The sequence below is a fragment of the Nelumbo lutea genome, chromosome 7 (genome assembly GCF_056320005.1).
Source record: "Nelumbo lutea isolate HS-2025 chromosome 7, American lotus-T2T, whole genome shotgun sequence".
NCBI lineage: Eukaryota > Viridiplantae > Streptophyta > Magnoliopsida > Proteales > Nelumbonaceae > Nelumbo > Nelumbo lutea.
This window is the reverse complement of record NC_142690.1, coordinates 21,432,192-21,453,750: the sequence shown is the minus strand read 5'-3', so window position 1 is coordinate 21,453,750 and position 21,559 is coordinate 21,432,192. Positions and strand designations below refer to the sequence as shown.

General features: G+C 41.5%; 2 pseudogenes across 1 annotated transcript; both read left to right on the top strand.

Annotated features, from left to right (window-relative positions):
* Positions 1–2,235: 2,235 nt before the first annotated feature.
* On the top strand, positions 2,236–3,802 carry LOC148845584 (tryptamine hydroxycinnamoyltransferase 2 pseudogene; annotated as a pseudogene). The gene has a single exon (XR_016102345.1). The product of XR_016102345.1 is annotated as a tryptamine hydroxycinnamoyltransferase 2 pseudogene (transcript).
* Positions 3,803–11,456: 7,654 nt separating this feature from the next.
* On the top strand, positions 11,457–20,757 carry LOC148845583 (tryptamine hydroxycinnamoyltransferase 2-like; annotated as a pseudogene).
* The last annotated feature ends 802 nt before the right edge of the window (positions 20,758–21,559 follow it).

The window sequence follows — 21,559 nt, the reverse complement described above, 5'->3', positions numbered from 1 at the left end:
CACTGGTATGGTGATATTAGAGATTAAAAGATTGTTTTTTTTTCTAGTTTGGGAAATGCTCAAAGAAAGGTCTTAGTTTAGCCAGATGGAAGAGGCTTTTTGGTATCACTAGTTTACTACAAATAAAGTGTGTAGAAACTAGTCCAGGTGACCCAAATGCTTTGGGTCCATCTTTGATGTGAACTTGGATTTGGTGCCCACAAAATTGTGCTCATAGTCGTTTTTACAGTCATTTTCATCTGTGTATTAGAAATATCTCCCCATAAATAAAAAGATACAAATATGGAGATGTTCCCAGTGCATGGCTGAAAAGGGCTGTGAGAACAGTGTGAGCACAGTTTTGCGAGGACTGAATCCACACACATTTGATGTTGTTCCCTTGATAAGTGATGCATTGCTAGTATGCCCTTATGGATGCTATAGAATATTTTGAACTACTATTGATATTCCAATTAATTGCTTAGAATTCAATCCATGTAAATTTTAGTTACTATTTATCTTTATAGTTAAAATACTTGAATATAATTCTAATATTTATATGTTTTGATTTCCAGGTTCAACCAATATGCTAAGCGGATTTGCATTGGAAGATGTGCCGCATTGTTAGAGAATTTGATAATTTTTTAAGTTCTTATACTATTTATATGTCAATTGGATATTGTATTTGGGCAATGTCTTTTGGATATTTTAATATATGATCTTTGAATTAATAGATTTCATTTAAAATTGATTTTTATCAAATGGCTTTTCTATATTAAACAGGTATGGAAATGCTAAATCAATAAATAATTCAGGTACCACAAAAATGATGCATTTAAGCGGGAATACGATTTTTTTTGAAAAAACAAATGGTTTATGCCAGCGGTCATGTACGCCGGCTTAGCTATTAACCTAGTATAAATGAAGATGAAAAAAAAAAGATCTATGCAACCATTGATTTAGCAACAAACAACACCCGCCGGTTTAGCCACAAACAACACCTAAGCTGGCAAGTTGGACCGCCACCTAAGAACCTGAAGGAATTTGGCAAAAATCTAAGGCGACGGTCTGTTGGTATCTAAGCCAACAGTCAAAACTGCCGCCTAATTAATGCTAAGCCAGCAGTTCATTGTGACTGCCACTTCAGACCGCCTTCAACCGGCCCTCTAAGGCGGTGGTCTTTCGAATCTATGGTGGCGATCCCACTCTAGGGCAGCAGATGATAAGGGGGCGTACGCTTGACCGCCGCCTTTAGTTTAAGTCGGCAGTTGTAAAACTGCCAGCTTTGACTTTTTTTCTTATAGTGATCCCGTGGGATAGGATGGGGAGACAGGAGGCAAAAACCCCATCCCCATTGGCAGGGATAAGGATGGAGATTTTCATGGGGACAGGATGCCCCCCGTCCCCACCTTCCTATATACATTCATCAGCTCAAATTGTTCACATCCTTCAATGACTCATGGACCAGTAATGCTTCAACTCATGGAACTCTGTTCAGCCACTAGGACAAGACACATTCAATTAATATCCTACCCCAAAATAAGATAAAGCCAAGACCTTAGTACACATTCATTTAGCCTATTCATCAGCTGGTATCTCATCATCATCATCATCACTAGTTGGTCTTCTTTACGCGTTATCCCCAACAAGCCAGAATGCCTGATATTTATATTTTATGTGAACCAAAGGTTTTGCGTAATGCTTATAATATGTTTGGCGAATTGACGTCAAGGTCTTCTTTTATCCACACGTGTTTTCTATAAATTTATTATGGTTTTCTGTTCTTTTTCTTGCAAACATAACAGCCCATCAATCTTGACCATCGCTTAGACTAATACAACAAATGGACAAGCATCACTGTCGATGGAGATCAACCATCGGATGAACAGGCTTTCTTGCTTAGTAGTGGTCACCTTGAATTATCAATGATTATTAATATTAGACGAACCCATCTAGGAAATTTCCCCATCCAAGTTAAACTAAAAAACTATTGATTTACTGGACCCAGATCGTCGTAGTCTTCCATGTAGAAATGTTTGATCCAAACCCACCAACCTCGTATAGAGATGACCAGTCAAAATAATGGTTTCGGTCGTTCACATTTGGTAATCCACTCAATACCCACTCAGTCTTGGAGCTTCAGCAAACGACAGAATACAAATGAGAAGGGACGTGGAAACAAGAAAAGGGAAATACAAGGTAAGTTGCAAACATTTTTCTATATAAAGCCATCAGGTCTGAGTTAGATTCGACGAGCACAAAATCTTTAGCAAGCTTGCTAGCTTTCAAAATCCAGAGACTCTAGGAATAACCCAGAGATGGCTATTGAGTTAATCAATGATACCATCTTGAAAGCTTCTCCCTCGTCAGAGCATCCCACCTCCAATGCTCTGGTGCCTCTCAGCATCTTTGACAAAGCAGCCTTTGATCTCCATGTCCCCATCTTATACGCCTTCCGGGCACCTGTGCCGTCTAACGAAGCCATGAGAGAAGGACTCTCCAAAGCCCTAGCTCACTACCCCCACCTCGCCGGTCGGTTCACGACTGACGATCAAGGCCGCACCTGCATCATTCTGAACAACGCCGGTGTCCGGATAATTGAGACTTACGTTCCAATCACACTGGCAGAGCAGCTCCCCTTCACTCCAGATTCAGAGGTTGGCAATCTCCTCCCACCCCTGGAAGGTGTTGAAGAATTGCTTCAAGTTCAGCTAAACCGATATGCCTGCGGTGGGCTCGTGCTAGGTCTAAGTTCACACCACCGTGTAGCTGATGGTCAATCCATGAGCTACTTCACCATCTCATGGGCGAGCTTAGTGCGAGGACTTGACATCGAAGCATTTCCCTATTACGACCGAGGTTCTGTTTCTGTCCCAAGAAACCCACCTAGAGTTGAGTTTGACCACCTTAACATCGAGTTCAGAAAGAACACTTCATCAAACACCAATGAACTTTCATCCTCCATTACCAACTTGATTGTCCATCTCTCAGCTGATTTCGTAACCAAGCTTAAAGCAAAGGTGTGCCAAGGAAACAAACGTTACAGCACTTTTGAGTGCCTCCTTTCACATTTGTGGAAGAAGATGACACAAGCCCGGGGGCTGGAGCGGGATGAGTTCACCCAAGTCAGAGTGGCGGTGAACGGCCGAGCACGAATGAAGCCGCCGGTGCCCATGGAGTACTTCGGCAACTTGGTGCTCTGGGCCTACCCAAGATTGAGGGTGAAGGAGTTGTTAAACGAGAGTTGTGCTTATGTGGCTAAGGCAATTCACGAGGCCGTGGCTAAAATTGACCATGAATACTTCCAGTCATTCATTGATTTCGGTGAGTTATCGAAAGGAAAAGAATATGAGCTGGTGGCGACGGCACCGGAGGCCGGAAACGCATTGTGCCCCAACTTGGAGGTGGATAGTTGGTTGAGGTTCCACTTTCATGATCTTGACTTCGGTGGGGGAGCGCCCTGTGCTTTCATGCCCCCAGATTTGCCTGTTGAAGGCTTACTAGTCTTCGTTCCTTCTTGCAAAGAGATCGGTGGTGTGGATGTGTTTCTTGCGCTGTTGGATGAGCATGTCGAACACTTCAAACAAATTTGCTATGCTTTGGATTGATGCCACAAGTGGGGTGTGAAAGATGTGTGCAAAGCTGCTGGGTTTCTTTTCTTTTTGTGATGTAAAGCTTGATTTATTCATTCCTTTTGGGTTCTCTCAATCCTGTTTGGAGAAGCCATTAATTTGTAGAGACAATGAGGATACTAAAGTGTATCCTTTGATTATTATAATGTCATTTTAATAGATTAAATTGGTTGTTGATCGCATAAAACATATATTTGATGATTTTCTTATGAGAATTTGAGTCTAATTCTTTGTTAGTACTCCTTCCCAAAAGGCCTTCCATAGTTATTTAACTGAAATCACGAAGTGGCTCAATTAGCAAGTTTTTTGACCGGCTGTGGAGTAGATTTGGGATATATAAAACCCTGTGGAAGCCAGGCTCAATTAGCAAGTTTCACCTAGGGAGCTGAAACGACCAACTTTGGAACTACCTACCTTTGGAAGATGCAATCGACGCACATTGGAATAAAGCGAACATTGGAAGAGAGCTTTACTGTATTTTCGAGAGGATTGATTCAATGATTCTTGGAAATGAGTAGCAACATTAAATACTCTTCCTTGGTGCACATTTCAGCAACTCCAATTATGTCTCGTAACAATTCAAACTTGCATTTTGGTAGAGCCTTTGTGAATATGTCAGCTAACTGTTCTTCAGTTTTGCAATGTTTGAGTTCTATTTATTTGTTTCTTTCAGCTTCTCTGATAAAGTGATACTTGATGCTAATATGTTTGGTTCTGCTGTGAAATATGAGATTCTTTGCCATTGCAATAGTTGATTTGCTATCGTAGTAGATTTCAGTAGCACCAACTTGTGGTTCTCCCATGTCATTAAATATCCTTTTGAGCCATATAGCCTGGCTCGTTGTTATTGATGCTGCAATATATTATGTTTCAGCTAATGATTGGGCAACAGTTGCTTGCTTCTTTGAAGCCCAAGAAAATATCTCTGATCCAAGTGTGAAAGCATAACCAGATGTGCTTTTCATGTCATCTACTGAACCTGCCTAGTCACTATCTGTGTAGTCAATGAGCTTAGAGTCATGTGTGACTCTGTACCAAATTCCATGGCTTTTTGTACTTTGCAAATACCTTAGTATTCTTTTAGCTGCTCCATGGTGGATTTGACTTAGATTCTACATGAATCTTGATAGTAGACTAACTGCATACTTGATGTCTGGTTTTGTAGTAGTTAAATAGAGAAGACTTCCAATCATACTTCAAAATTGTGATTCATTTGCCTTTAGTGAGCCATCTTCCTTTTTGAATGTTTTAGTGTTGTCTAATGAAGTGGAGAGTGGAGACTGTTTGGCACCCTTCCATTTTGAAATTCTTTAAAAGAGTTTTTGTATACTTCTTTTGTGAGATGAATGCCCCCTCTTCTTCTTGAGTTATTTCAATTCCAAGAAAGTAATGCATTAGGCCTAAATCAGTCATCTCAAAAGTCTTCATCATGTCTTCTTTAAACTTCTTGACCATCTTCTCATTATTTCCATTATAAATAAGATCATCAACATATAAAGAAACAATGAGAGTGTCATTTTACCTTGAGTTTTGATGTAGAGTGTTGGCTCACTATAGCTCCTCCTGAATCCTTGCTCCAAGAAGTAATTGTCGATTCTGCTTACCAAGCTCGTGGAGCTTGTTTTAAGCCATATAATGCCTTCTTTAATCTGAGAACTTTGTCTTCTTGTCCTTGCACCACGAACCCTTGAGGTTGCTCCACATAGATTTTCTCCTTAAGATAGCCATTGAGGAATGCAGATTTTACATCAAGTTGAAAAGTTTTCCATTTTTCTATGCAGCTAGTGCAATCAAAGCCCCGATTGTGTCAAGGCGAGCAACTGAAGCAAATGTCTCATTGTAGTCGATACCGTATTGTTGTGAGTATCCTTTGGCAACTACCATTGCTTTAAGCTTTTGAATTGAGCCATCTGAGATAAGCTTTGTCTTGTAGACCCAATTATCTCCAATAGTGTCTTTGTTTTGTGGACGATCCACAAGCTCCCAAGTCTCATTTTTTTTATCATTTTTATCTCTTCATTCATAGTTTTTCTCCATTTTTCTTCCTTAAAAGCTTCTTCAAAGCTTTCTGATTCTATGATCATCAAGTTGCATGTTTCATATATTTTCGTTAAGGATTTAGTTCGCTTTGGTGGTGACTTCAGAGTAGACTATGAAGCTTGTTCCAGTTCCAATTGTGTTGGCGAACTGATTTGATCACGATCTTCTTCAATTCTTTGACTTGGTAATAGAGACAAGTTGATAGTCTTTCTTTCAATTTCTTTTGTCTCCCAATTGTATGCAGCATCCTCGTCGAAGCTTATGTATCGACTAATTATGAGTTTTTCTTTCCTTAAGTTATAGACTCGATAACCTTTTGATTGAGTGCTATAGTCTAAGAAAAATCCTTTCTCAGTCTTCTCATCCAGTTTGCATCTTTTCTCTTGTGGGACATGCGTGTAGCATATGCATTCGAAAACTCTGAGATGCTTTGCTGATGGCTTTTGCCCACTCCAAGCTCCAATTGGTTTCCTATCTTGCACAGCTTTAGTAAGACATCTGTTGAGCAGATAGACAGCAGTGCTTACTGCCTCTGCCCAGAAAATTTTGGGAAGACCCTTTTCCATGAGCATGGCTCTTGTAATCTCCATAACTATTCTGTTTTTTTCTTTCGGACACTCCATTCTGTTCTAGAGAGTACCCGACTGTAAGTTGATGCTCCATGCGTTCATCTTCATAGAACTTGTTGAATTCATTAGAAGTATATTCTTTGCCTTTGTCACTTCTTATGGTCTTGATGTTGTGACCACTTTGCTTCTTAACACGGGCTTTGAATTTTTTTAAAATATCAAAAACCTACGATTTTTCTCGCAAGAAATAAGCCCATGTCATTCTAGTATAATCATCAATGAAGATGATGAAATACCTGTTTTGATTATTTGACAGAGTACACATTGGACCACAAACATCTATATGAATTAACTCCAATAGCTCTTTGGCTCTCCAAGCTTTGCTGGATGGAAAGGGTTGTCGATGTTGTTTTCCGAGCATACACCCTTCACAGACATTGTTGAACTCCTTGATAGCTGGTAGGTCACGCATCATGTTCTTCTATTGAAGAATCCTTAATCTATGGAAATTAAAATGTCCAAATCTTCTATGCCATAGCCAGGACTCGTCCACTTGTGCTTGCATTGCTATATAACTTGCATCTTTCCATTGAATGGAGAAGCATCTGTTTTCTGTCATTTTTGTTTTTGCAATTTCAAGGGATTTGTCTTGGTTATCATAGATTGTGCAAGAGTTTCCCTCAAAATGTAAAGAATAACCTCTTTCTATCATTTGTCCCACATTGAGTAGATTTTGATCAATATTGGGGACCAAAAGTACATCATTTATGTATTTCTTGCCTTGTTTAGTGTCAACAACAATGGTGCATTTGCCGGTTGATTCCATGAAATCGTCGTAACCAATTTTGACTTTTGTCTTGATTTTATCAAGACTATGAAATATGCTTTCATTTTTAGTCATGTGGTTATTGCACCCACTATCAAGATACCAAGTATCATTTTTTTCTTCTATTGCAGAATGACAAGTATAAAAGAGATTATTTTCCTCATTTTTCTTTTCTGAAAAATTAGTTTGATGGGTTTTCTTGAATCTATAAACTTTTTAACATGGCCAAATTTTTTACAATTTTGGCATTGTGGTTTTCCTTTAAACCAGCAATCTTTCTCCAAATGGTTTCTCTTCTTGCAAATACCACATAAAGAATACTTGCCATTATTTTCTTTTGGTTTTCCTTGTGACTTTCTTCCATCAACTTTTGGTTTATGAGGCTGCAGATTAACTTTAGACCGAAAGGCTGCTTCAACCGAATTTTCATTATGCCTGTCATGCCTATTTTCATGTCTCGAGAGAGCCCATCAATTCAGTTGGTGATAGTGTTTCTAGATTCTTGTTTCTTCTATCATCGAAATTATTGGATCATATCTCTTTGTACAAGAGATTAGAATTTTTTCGACTATTTTCTTGTCAGAAATAGTCTCCCCATAGACTCTCATTTGATTTACTATTTCTTTTACTCTAGAATAGTAATCTTTTGTGGTCTCATTATCCTTCATCTTAAGATTTTCAAAAACCCTTCTAAATTTCTGCAATTTAACGGTGTGTACCTTGACATATCCTTGAAACTCCTCCTACAGTGTATCTCATGCTTCTTTTGCAGTTGATGTGCCCATGATTCGAGGAAATATCTCCTCAGTCATTGCTTGTTGCAAGCAAAATAGTGCTTGACAATCCTTTTGTTGATTCTCTTCATAGATCTTCTTTTGATTTGCTGAAAGAGTAGAGGTGTCTTCAGCAATGCAGAATCCTTCCTCAACAATTATCCATAAACTTTGTGACCGAAAATAGGTCTTCATTTTGATGGACCAGAAGTCATAGTTTTCTTCATTGAAGATTGGAAGAGAAAGGGTGGAACGATTGGTTTCTGCACACATAATGTTTAGAAGAAATCACGCCCAAGAGATTGATTGAACGAGCTCTGATACCATTGATGGTTTAAAGATGATAGTAACATTAAATACTGTAAAAAATATGATAGAAAAGACAGAATAGAACTTAATTGAACGAGAGAAAAGATTTTGTAAATGTATTATGCTATTTCTCTCAGATAATCCAAATCAGTACAAAAAAGGGGTTTTTATAGTAGATGGAGTTGGTTGAAGGTGAACGGACTTACATTAAACAAAGACTCACATTAACTCACCTAGGGAGCTGAAACGATTAACTTTGGAACTAACTACCTTTGGCAGATGCAATCGACGCACTTCCATCTCAAGCACTTTGGTAGATGGAGCCAAACGATTAACGTTTCCGATTTCATCTTTCTCGTCTTCTCTATCACTTCCATCTCAAGCTCAAGCACTTTGTCTCTGTCTCCGTCTTTGCATGGCTCTGCTCTTGCGGCAGAACTAATATCAGCCCTATCAGACAGACAGAGAGAGAGAGAGGGAGAGAGAGAGAAATGGGAGACTGAGGATCTATGTTCTTGGCTGTTTGGCTTAGGACCTTGGGTATGGTGACAATTGACTCAGCTTCAAGAAGATGAATATGTGTGGACCTTGAAATTTGTAGCCAAGACTAATAAGACCATCAGTGACGATCTTTCTGCAATCATCCTTAAGCTTGCAGCTCTTATTCTTCTCTGTGATCTTCACGGTTTCCGCTAAGAGGTTTCTCTCGACAACGCTCGCACAAGGAACCAAGCTCTGTTCAAGAAAAGAGGAATTTTTCATTTCAAAATAAGACATGCTGATATTAAATATATTAAAAGATATAGAAATAAAAGCAAATTAAAAGAATTGAAAGAGATTTTAGAAAATCAGTATACCTTGCAGGCATCGCCACAGGAAGCCGCCTGCATCGGTTCACCGAAACACTTGCACAAGTCGAATTCATCTCAGAGCTATCTTTGCAGTTTCCGTTGAAGCAATTGCATCGATTTCGTCCCCATTTGGCAATTGAGGAGTGCCTTTCACTGTTCTCTTCAATGAAGTTCTCAACCATCTTGGCCAAACACACAGAACTCAGCTCCCAATCGTTGTTGTTGTTGTTAGTAGCATCTTTGTTATACTGCTGTTTACCAAGGACGAACTTCTCAGTCGATGAAAACCTCAGAACACATGGAAACTTTTAGCGTTGGAAGAGCCTCTTGAGACACGATTTCACCACAAACTCTTCAAGCAAATGGCCATCTAATGGCTGGTTCTTCAAAGGAGGCATGTTCTTTGACGAGACTAAAACCAGAGAAATCTATTATCTTCTATCTTCTCCATTTTCAGGAACGGTTAAAGCAAGGTTCGTGAAAGACGTGAGGCGAGGAACGGAGATACGGACATTAAGGCGACCTATAGAAGGATCAATCGCCGGAGTTTTCATTTCTCCAGCGACGAACGGAGGTTTCAGGCAAAGTGGAATTTCAGTTGGCGTGGTTTTTGAAAATTAACGGCGTCAAACGTTTCAAACAACCTCTCTGCATGCTTCAAACGTTTACACGATCTCCTCCAATCACTCGAACAGTGCCCTCACTGAAGCAGCCTGGACTGAAGCCGGACACTTATGTTGCCGTCAAGCCAAAGAAAAAGGAGCTCCCCTCGTAACGCCCATTCGAACAGCTTTTACAGTATTATATTGCGAATATTTCCACACTTGTGTGAACTACCAATTACTTTTGGATGTATATGGTGACACCTAATTGCCTGAACTTTTACTTGTGACAGAGACCATCGACTTTCAATTCCATCAGCCAAAGTACAAGTTCATTAACGAACTTTGCAATGAGGACAAATTTACTAAATGCCCATTCATCGTTTGTCTACATCTTCATCATTTCTTTTTATACTTTATTGAGTTTTGTCTTTATATATTCTTAATTTATTTATGGTTTTCTGTAACTTTCCTGTATTTATTTATTTATTTTATTAATTTTAATAATACCTTAAGGAATTATCACATCACTTGTACCATCGGGTACATAGAAAGTTTGAGAACAAAGGATTAATGAATAAAGCAAGTTATTTGTTTGCTTCAGTGCTCTATTTGTTCAAACGTGGAAAAAAAGATGGCAAAGGTTATACCTAGGGTTTTAGGCTGCACGTGGCATTTCTTATTTTAAGACTTATTTCCTTTTTTTTATTAAAATGGAAAGAAGATTTTCTAATGACTTTTCTTATCCCTTCTCTATCGTCCGTGAATTGCAGTTATGCATCTCTTAAATTTATAATAGAGATGTATGGCATTAGAAGTGTAAATCCGGCTATACCACTTGTGGCCCAGTACAATTTTGAGCCAGTCTGACACGACCTAGCACCACAGACTGTGGGTCGGGCAGGGCACGTTCATACGAGTCATGTCAGGCTTGGGGCCTTGGGCCAGCACAGAATAACACAACCGAACAGGTTGTGCCGCTATATATATATATATATATATATATATAATTTAATTTTATTATTTAATTTTATTATTACACCTTCTATTCCTTAGAACATGCCTCACAGCACAGCAGTTTCACAGAACATGCCTCACAACGACCTCACAGCACGTTTTAGTCATGCATTGCTGGGAATATCTCTCCTTGAACAAAGATTTAGAATTAGAGATGTCCCAGATGCATGGCTGAAACATGCTGTGAAGTGGGTCTGAGCCACGCTCCGTGAGGAGCAGATCCAAACTTGTTTATTGGATGATTGGTTCAATTCATTGAGCTTGATGTTTGTATTCTTGGTCCAATCAATGGTCAGCATTGATGAGCTGTTACCTGTTAGGTTCAAAAGAAAAAGAACAGAAAACCCGTCACAAATTTAAAGTAAACACAGTGTGGATAACAAGATTCAATTACTAGGTAACTAAGCACACTTCCTCTAAGTTCAATCTCTACATAAGTCTTCTCTTATGGTCATCGTCTAAGGATAGAATCAATCTATAATTTGGTTCTGGGTTGAAACATCATGCTTATTTAATGGGCAAATCGTTCGAAGTCTTGCATTAAGACACGTTTGATAAGAAAAAGTCATGGATTGAGAGTACTTTATTGGCCAGCCAAAGTTCCAAACCCACCCACCCCCATACACATGAGAATCTACAGTCAAATTTAGTGGTTCGGTCCTCCCACATTTGTACAGTCAAAACCCACTTGGCATTCGAGCTCCAGCGGACGAGAGAAAACAAATTAGAATTGAGAAAGGACGTGGAAACAAGAAAAAGGGAAATCGATATGATGGGATTTTAACATTTTTCTGTATAAAAGCCATAAGCTTCTAGGGAAGAGAACCAAAATCTTTGGCAAGTTTGAAAGCCCCGAAATCAAGAGACTCAGGAAAAACTCAGAGATGGCTATTGAGTTAATCAAGGATTCCATCTTGAAAGCTTCTCCATCTTTAGAGTATCCCACCTCCAATGCTCTGGTGCCTCTCAACATCTTTGACAAAGCAGCCTTCCATCTCCATGTCCCCATCTTATACGCCTTCCGGGCACCTGTGCCATGCCATCTAATGAAGCCCCGAAGGAAGGACTCTCCAAAGCCCTTGCTCACTACCCCCACCTCGCCGGTCGGTTCACGACTGACGATCTAGGCCGCACTTGCCTCATTCTGAACAACGCCGGTGTCCGGATAATTGAGACTTACGTTCCAATCACACTGGCAGAGCAGCTCCCCTTCACTCAAGATTCAGAGGTTGGCACTCTTCTCCCACCCCTACAAGGTGTTGAAGAATTACTTCAAGTTCAGCTAAACCGATATGCCTGTGGTGGGCTCGTGCTAGGCTTAAGTTCACACCACCGTGTAGCCAATGGTCAATCCATGAGCTATTTCACCATCTCATGGGCGAGCTTAGTGTGCGGATTAGACATCGAAGCACTTCCCTTCCACGACCGAGATGATGTTTTTGTCCCAAGAAACCCACCTAGAGTTGAGTTTGACCACCCAAACATCGAGTTCAGAAAGAACACTTCATCAAACACCAATGAACTTTCATCCTCCATTACCAATTTGATTGTCCATCTCTCATCTGATTTCGTAACCGAGCTTAAAGCAAAGGTGTGCCAAGGAAACAAACGTTACAACACTTTTTGTTGGGGAAGATGGGATCACTGTAATTTTGGAGGAGAAGTTCTGAAGCGCGTTTGAAGACACTGTCTTTAGAACGTTATTTGCCCCCATTCAGTTTTACTGAGTTTGTTGTTGGGTTACAGGCAAATTCGTTCCCAGGATACAACAGACCCTTGGGCGAGAATCTACAACCAGCAAAGTTGAAGAGTCTCCAAAGAAACCTTCTGTGAGACTGTAGCAGACCGGACTGAGAGAGAGAGATACTGAATTTCGAAATTGTGTTTTTGGAGTCTGATTCATACTCCTTAAATAACTTGTGAAAAGGTATGAGGAAAAGGTAGGTGTTGGTTTAGATTAAGCACCTTGAACAGTCACAATTTCAACCATTGTGATTGTTTAAAAAGTTTGAATTGTGCCTCTTGATCACACCTGATCGAATCGTGACCATTGATCTCATCAATGGTGATCAACGGTCATCAACGTACCAAAACCAGAGTCGCCCATCGCAAGCCACGCGGGTGCGCGCGAATTGCAAGCAAAGTGCGCCACACACACACGTGCGCGCGTGTTGCGTGGTATTGAACCTCCATACTCTCCTCTACTAATTCTAAGGAGTGTAAATCAGCTCCTATTGAAATATTGAAAACAAAACTTATAATTCTCCAATGTGGGACAAGTACAAAACTGGGTTTTTGTAAGAGAAAAGTTGATTGTCCAACCAAGTGTGCAGGTGCAATTTCTCATGTAATTGACCAATCAAACCCATTGGATGGTTGGTCGGTTCACGACTGACGATCTACCCCCACCTCGCCGGTCGGTTCACGACTGACGATCTAGGCCACACTTGCATCATTCTGAACAACGCCAGTGTCCGGGTAATTGAGACTTACGTTCCAATCACACTCGCAGAGCAGCTCCCCTTCACTCCAGATTCAGAGGTTGGCATTCTCCTCCCACCCCTAGAAGGTGTTGAAGAATTACTTCAAGTTCAGCTAAACCGATATGCCTGTGGTGGGCTCGTGCTAGGCTTAAGTTCACACCACCGTGTAGCCGATGGTCAATCCATGAGCTATTTCACCATCTCATGGGCGAGCTTAGAGCGCAGATTAGACATCGAAGCACTTCCCTACCACGACCGAGATGTTGTTTCTGTCCCAAGAAACCCACCTAGAGTTGAGTTTGACCACCCAAACATTGAGTTCAGAAAGAACACTTCATCAAACACCAATGAACTTTCATCCTCCATTATCAATTTGATTGTCCATCTCTCATCTGATTTCATAACCGAGCTTAAAGAAACGGTGTGCCAAGGAAACAAACGTTACAACACTTTTTGTTGGGGAAGATGGGATCACTGTAATTTTGGAGGAGAAGTTCTGAAGCGCGTTTGAAAACACTGTCTTTAGAACGTTATTTGCCCCCATTCAGTTTTACTGAGTTTGTTGTTGGGTTACAGGCAAATACATTCCCAGGATACAACAGAGCCTTGGGCGAGAATCTACAACCAGCAAAGTTGAAGAGTCTCCAAAGAAACCTTCTGTGAGACTGTAGCAGATCAGACTGAGAGAGAGAGGTACTGAATTTCGAAATTGTGTTTTTGGAGTCTGATTCATACTCCTTAAATAACTTGTGAAAAGGTATGAGGAAAAGGTAGGTGCTGGTTTAGATTAAGCACCTTGAACAGTCACAATTTCAACCATTGTGATTGTTTAAAAAGTTTGAATTGTGCCTCCTGATCACACCCGATCGAATCGTGACCATTGATCTCATCAATGGTGATCAACGGTCATCAACGTACCAAAACCAGAGCCGCCCATCGCAAGCCACGCGGGTGCGCGCGAGTGCAAGCAAAGTGCGCCACACACACGCGTGCACGCGTGTTGCGCGGTTTTGAACCCCCATACTCTCCTCTACTAATTCTAAGGAGTGTAAATCAGCTCCTATTGAAATATTGAAAATAAAACTTATAATTCTCCAATGTGGGACAAGTTCAAAACTGGGTTTTTGTAAGAGAAAAGTTGATTTTCCAACCAAGTGTGCAGGTGCAATTTCTCATGTAATTGACCAATCAAACCCATTGGATGGTTGGTCGGTTCACGACTGACGATCTACCCCCACCTCGCCGGTCGGTTCACGACTGACGATCTAGGCCGCACTTGCATCATTCTGAACAACGCCGGTGTCCGGGTAATTGAGACTTACGTTCCAATCACACTGGCAGAGCAGCTCCCCTTCACTCCAGATTCAGAGGTTGGCAATCTCCTCCCACCCCTAGAAGGTGTTGAAGAATTACTTCAAGTTTAGCTAAACCGATATGCCTATGGTGGGCTCGTGCTAGGCTTAAGTTCACACCACCGTGTAGCCAATGGTCAATCCATGAGCTATTTCACCATCTCATGGGCGAGCTTAGTGCGCGGATTAGACATCGAAGCACTTCCCTTCCACGACCGAGATGATGTTTCTGTCCCAAGAAACCCACCTAGAGTTGAGTTTGACCACCCAAACATCGAGTTCAGAAAGAACACTTCATCAAACACCAATGAACTTTCATCCTCCATTACCAATTTGATTGTCCATCTCTCATCTGATTTCGTAACCGAGCTTAAAGAAAAGGTGTGCCAAGGAAACAAACGTTACAACACTTTTTGTTGGGGAAGATGGGATCACTGTAATTTTGGAGGAGAAGATCTGAAGCGCGTTTGAAGACACTGTCTTTAGAACGTTATTTGCCCCCATTCAGTTTTACTGAGTTTGTTGTTGGGTTACAAGCAAATTCCTTCCCAGGATTCAACAGAGCCTTGGGCGAGAATCTACAACCAGCAAAGTTGAAGAGTCTCCAAAGAAACCTTCTGTGAGACTGTAGTAGACCGGACTAAGAGAGAGAGAGATACTGAATTTCGAAATTGTGTTTTTGGAGTCTGATTCATACTCCTTAAATAACTTGTGAAAAGGTATGAGGAAAAGGTAGGTGCTGGTTTAGATTAAGCACCTTGAACAGTCACAATTTCAACCATTGTGATTGTTTAAAAAGTTTGAATTGTGCCTCTTGATCACACCCGATCGAATCGTGACCATTGATCTCATCAATGGTGATCAACGGTCATCAACGTACCAAAACCAGAGCCGCCCATCGCAAGCCACGCGGGTGTGCGCGAAGTGCAAGCAAAGTGCGCCACACACACGCGTGCGCGCGTGTTGCGCGGTATTGAACCCCCATACTCTCCTCTACTAATTCTAAGGAGTGTAAATCAGCTCCTATTGAAATATTGAAAACAAAACTTATAATTCTCCAATGTGGGACAAGTTCAAAACTGGGTTTTTGTAAGAGAAAAGTTGATTTTCCAACCAAGTGTGCAGGTGCAATTTCTCATGTAATTGACCAATCAAACCCATTGGATGGTTGGTCGGTTCACGACTGACGATCTACCCCCACCTCGCCGGTCGGTTCACGACTGACGATCTAGGCCGCACTTGCATCATTCTGAACAACGCCGGTGTCCGGGTAATTGAGACTTACGTTCCAATCACACTCGCAGAGCAGCTCCCCTTCACTCCAGATTCAAAGGTTGGCATTCTCCTCCCACCCCTAGAAGGTGTTGAAGAATTACTTCAAGTTCAGCTAAACCGATATGCTTGTGGTGGGCTCGTGCTAGGCTTAAGTTCACACCACCGTGTAGCCGATGGTCAATCCATGAGCTATTTCACCATCTCATGGGCGAGCTTAGTGCGCGGATTAGACATCGAAGTACTTCCCTACCACGACCGAGATGCTGTTTCTGTCCCAAGAAACCCACCTAGAGTTGAGTTTGACCACCCAAACATCGAGTTCAGAAAGAACACTTCATCAAACACCAATGAACTTTCATCCTCCATTACCAATTTGATTGTCCATCTCTCATCTGATTTCGTAACCGAGCTTAAAGCAAAGGTGTGCCAAGGAAACAAACGTTACAACACTTTTTGTTGGGGAAGATGGGATCACTGTAATTTTGGAGGAGAAGTTCTGAAGCGCGTTTGAAGACACTGTCTTTAGAACGTTATTTGCCCCCATTCAGTTTTACTGAGTTTGTTGTTGGGTAACAGGCAAATTCGTTCCAAGGATACAACAGAGCCTTGGGCGAGAATCTACAACCAGCAAAGTTGAAGAGTCTCCAAAGAAACCTTCTGTGAGACTGTAGCAGACCGGACTGAGAGAGAGAGAGAGATACTGAATTTCGAAATTGTGTTTTTAGAGTCTGATTCATACTCCTTAAATAACTTGTGAAAAGGTATGAGGAAAAGGTAGGTGCTGGTTTAGATTAAGCACCTTGAACAGTCACAATTTCAACCATTGTGATTGTTTAAAAAGTTTGAATTGTGCCTCTTGATCACACCTGATCGAATCGTGACCATTGATCTCATCAATGGTGATCAACGGTCATCAACGTACCAAAACCAGAGTCGCCCATCGCAAGCCACGCGGGTGCGCGCGAAGTGCAAGCAAAGTGCGCCACACACACGCGTGCGCGCGTGTTGCGTGGTATTGAACCTCCATACTCTCCTCTACTAATTCTAAGGAGTGTAAATCAGCTCCTATTGAAATATTGAAAACAAAACATATAATTCTCCAATGTGGGACAAGTTCAAAGCTGAGTTTTTGTAAGAGAAAAGTTGATTGTCCAACCAAGTGTGCAGGTGCAATTTCTCATGTAATTGACCAATCAAACCCATTGGATGGTTGGTCGGTTCACGACTGACGACCTACCCCCACCTCGCCGGTCGGTTCACGACTGACGATCTAGGCCACACTTGCATCATTCTGAACAACGCCGGTGTCCGGGTAATTGAGACTTACGTTCCAATCACACTCGCAGAGCAGCTCCCCTTCACTCCAGATTCAGAGGTTGGCATTCTCCTCCCACCCCTAGAAGGTGTTGAAGAATTACTTCAAGTTCAGCTAAACCGATATGCCTATGGTGGGCTCGTGCTAGGCTTAAGTTCACACCACCGTGTAGCCGATGGTCAATCCATGAGCTATTTCACCATCTCATGGGCGAGCTTAGTGCGCGGATTAGACATCGAAGCACTTCCCTACCACGACCGAGATGTTGTTTCTGTCCCAAGAAACCCACCTAGAGTTGAGTTTGACCACCCAAACAATGAGTTCAGAAAGAACACTTCATCAAACACCAATGAACTTTCATCCTCCATTACCAATTTGATTGTCCATCTCTCATCTGATTTCGTAACCGAGCTTAAAGAAACGGTGTGCCAAGGAAACAAACGTTACAATACTTTTTGTTGGGGAAGATGGGATCACTGTAATTTTGGAGGAGAAGTTCTGAAACGCGTTTGAAAACACTATCTTTAGAACGTTATTTGCCCCCATTCAGTTTTATTGAGTTTGTTGTTGGGTTACAGGCAAATTCGTTCCCAGGATACAACAGACCCTTGGGCGAGAATCTACAACCAGCAAAGTTGAAGAGTCTCCAAAGAAACCTTCTGTGAGACTGTAGCAGACCAAACTGAGAGAGAGAGAGATACTGAATTTCGAAATTGTGTTTTTGGAGTCTGATTCAAACTCCTTAAATAACTTGTGAAAAGGTATGAGGAAAATGTAGGTGCTGGTTTAGATTAAGCACCTTGAACAGTCACAATTTCAACCATTGTGATTGTTTAAAAAGTTTGAATTGTGCCTCCTGATCACACCCGATCGAATCGTGACCATTGATCTCATCAATGGTGATCAATGGTCATCAACGTACCAAAACCAGAGCCGCCCATCGCAAGCCACGCGGGTGCGCGCGAAGTGCAAGCAAAGTGCGCCACACACACGGGTGCGCGCGTGTTGCGCGGTATTGAACCCCCATACTCTCCTCTACTAATTCTAAGGAGTGTAAATCAGCTCCTATTGAAATATTGAAAACAAAACTATTAATTCTCCAATGTGGGACAAGTTCAAAACTGGGTTTTTGTAAAAGAAAAGTTGATTTTCCAACCAAGTGTGCAGGTGCAATTTCTCATGTAATTGACCAATCAAACCCATTGGATGGTTGGTCGGTTCACGACTGACGATCTACCCCCCTCTCGCCGGTCGGTTCACGACTGACGATCTAGGCCGCACTTGCATCATTCTGAACAACGCCGGTGTCCGGGTAATTGAGACTTATGTTCCAATCACACTCGTAGAGCAGCTCCCCTTCACTCCAGATTCAGAGGTTGGCAATCTCCTCCCACCCCTAGAAGGTGTTGAAGAATTACTTCAAGTTCAGCTAAACCGATATGCCTGTGGTGGGCTCGTGCTAGGCTTAAGTTCACACCACCGTGTAGCCGATGGTCAATCCATGAGCTATTTCACCATCTCATGGGCGAGCTTAGTGCGCGGATTAGACATCGAAGCACTTCCCAACCACGACCGAGATGCTGTTTCTGTCCCAAGAAACCCACCTAGAGTTGAGTTTGACCACCCAAACATCGAGTTCAGAAAGAACACTTCATCAAACACCAATGAACTTTCATCCTCCCTTACCAATTTGATTGTCCATCTCTCATCTGATTTCGTAACCGAGCTTAAAGAAAAGGTGTGCCAAGGAAACAAATGTTACAACACTTTTTGTTGGGGAAGATGGGATCACTGTAATTTTGGAGGAGAAGTTCTGAAGCGCGTTTGAAGACACTGTCTTTAGAACGTTATTTGCCCCCATTCAGTTTTACTAAGTTTGTTGTTGTGTTACAGGGAAATTCGTTCCCAGGATACAACAGAGCTTTGGGCGAGAATCTACAACCAGCAAAGTTGAAGAGTCTCCAAAGAAACCTTCTGTGAGATTGTAGCAGACCGGACTGAGAGAGAGAGAGAGATACTGAATTTCGAAATTGTGTTTTTGGAGTCTGATTCATACTCCTTAAATAACTTGTGAAAAGGTATGAGGAAAAGGTAGGTGCTGGTTTAGAGAAAGCACCTTGAACAGTCACAATTTCAACCATTGTGATTGTTTAAAAAGTTTGAATTGTGCCTCTTGATCACACCCGATCAAATCGTGACCATTGATCTCATCAATGGTGATCAACTGTTATCAACGTACCAAAACCAGAGCCGCCCATCGCAAGCCACGCGGGTGCGCACGAAAGTGCAAGCAAAGTGCGCCACACACACGCGTGCGTGCGTGTTGCGCGGTATTGAACCCCCATACTCTCCTCTACTAATTCTAAGGAGTGTAAATCAGCTCCTATTGAAATATTGAAAACAAAACTTATAATTCTCCAATGTGGGACAAGTTCAAAACTGGGTTTTTGTAAGAGAAAAGTTGATTTTCCAACCAAGTGTGTAGGTGCAATTTCTCATGTAATTGACCAATCAAACCCATTGGATGGTTGGTCGGTTCACGACTGACGATCTACCCCCACCTTGCCGGTCGGTTCACGACTGACGATCTATGCCGCACTTGCATCATTCTGAACAACGCCGGTGTCCGGGTAATTGAGACTTACGTTCCAATCACACTCGCAGAGCAGCTCCCCTTCACTCCAGATTCAGAGGTTGGCAATCTCCTCCCACCCCTAGAAGGTGTTGAAGAATTACTTCAAGTTCAGCTAAACCGATATGCCTGTGGTGGGCTCGTGCTAGGCTTAAGTTCACACCACCATGTAGCCGATGGTCAATCCATGAGCTATTTCACCATCTCATGGGCGAGCTTAGTGTGCGGATTAGACATCGAAGCACTTCCCTATCACGACCAAGATGCTGTTTCTGTCCCAAGAAACCCACCTAGAGTTGAGTTTGACCACCCTAACATCGAGTTCAGAAAGAACACTTCATCAAACACCAATGAACTTTCATCCTCCATTACCAATTTGATTGTCCATCTCTCAGCTGATTTCGTAACCGAGCTTAAAGCAAAGGTGTGCCAAGGAAACAAACGTTACAGCACTTTTGAGTGCCTCTTTTCACATATGTGGAAGAAGATGACACAAGCCCGGGGGCTAGATCCGGATGAGTTCACCCAAGTCAGAGTGGCGGTGAACGGCCGAGCACGAATGAAGCCGCCGGTGCCCATGGAGTACTTCGGCAACTTGGTGCTCTGGGCCTACCCAAGGTTGAGGGTGAAGGAGTTGTTAAACGAGAGCTGTGCCTATGTGGCTAAGACAATTCCCGAGGCCGTGGCTAAAATTGACCATGAATACTTCCAGTCATTCATTGATTTCGGTGAGTTATCGAAAGGAAAAGATGATGAGCTGGTGGCGACGGCATCGGAGGCCGGAAACGCATTGTGCCCCAACTTGGAGGTGGATAGTTGGTTGAGGTTCCACTTTCATGATCTTGACTTCGGTGGGGGAGCGCCCTGTGCTTTCATGCCCCCAGATTTGCCTGTTGAAGGCTTACTAGTCTTCGTTCCTTCTTGCAAAGAGATCGGTGGTGTGGATGTGTTCCTTGCGCTGTTGCATGAGCATGTCGAACACTTCAAACAAATTTGCTACGCTTTGGATTGAAGCCACAAGTGGGGGTGGAAATGATATCTGAATCTGCTACTTCTTATTTCATTGTTATTATTTTATTTTATTTGCGATGTAGAGCATGATTTATTTATTCCTTTTTGGGTCCTCTCAGTCCCATTTGGAGAACTCAATATTAATTTGTAGTTATATAATAAGGATACTGAAGTGTATCCTTTCTTTATTTTAATATTATTTTTACTGATTAAGGTGTATAATCAAAAGAGAATTGAAAGCACAGCCATATATTTTAAATTGTATGGAAGGGAACAATTTTATGTTAATTACCATAAACTTTTATTTATTCCCTAACTAGTATGGGCCCTCATCATGTGGCATTTATTCAAAGGATCAAGGCCCATTATAAGATGGATCCCAGCCAAAAGAGAGAAACTACACAAAAATTAATCATGATTAGACGTTATGGAAAATTCCCGTACCCCGTACTTTGCTCCTGTCAATTTGATCCCAAACTTTCAAAAGATTGACAAAAAATAATAGTTTTAAACATTGAAAAGAAATAACAGTTTTAAAATTTTGCCTCTTTTATTCAAGAAAGTTGAGGTTATTTGAATGTCTATTCAAATGTGATTCTAAATTTTTTGAATGGAAAAGGCAAAGATTCGAGGATTATTAATTTTTTGTTAACATTTAAATGGTTGATAAAGAAATTCAAATAACACTTGAAGGACATTCATATCTTTTTCAAATGACACTTGGCGACTGGTTAACAACTAGTTAATAGCAAATATTGGATTGTCATGTTTCAAAAGTTTGGGTACTGAGTTGTCACATTTTAAATGTTGGGACTAAAGTTGCACTAGGCCCAAAATATAAGGTACTAGTCGGGAATTCTACCAAACATTATTCAAAGTTTTCAAAAAGTATA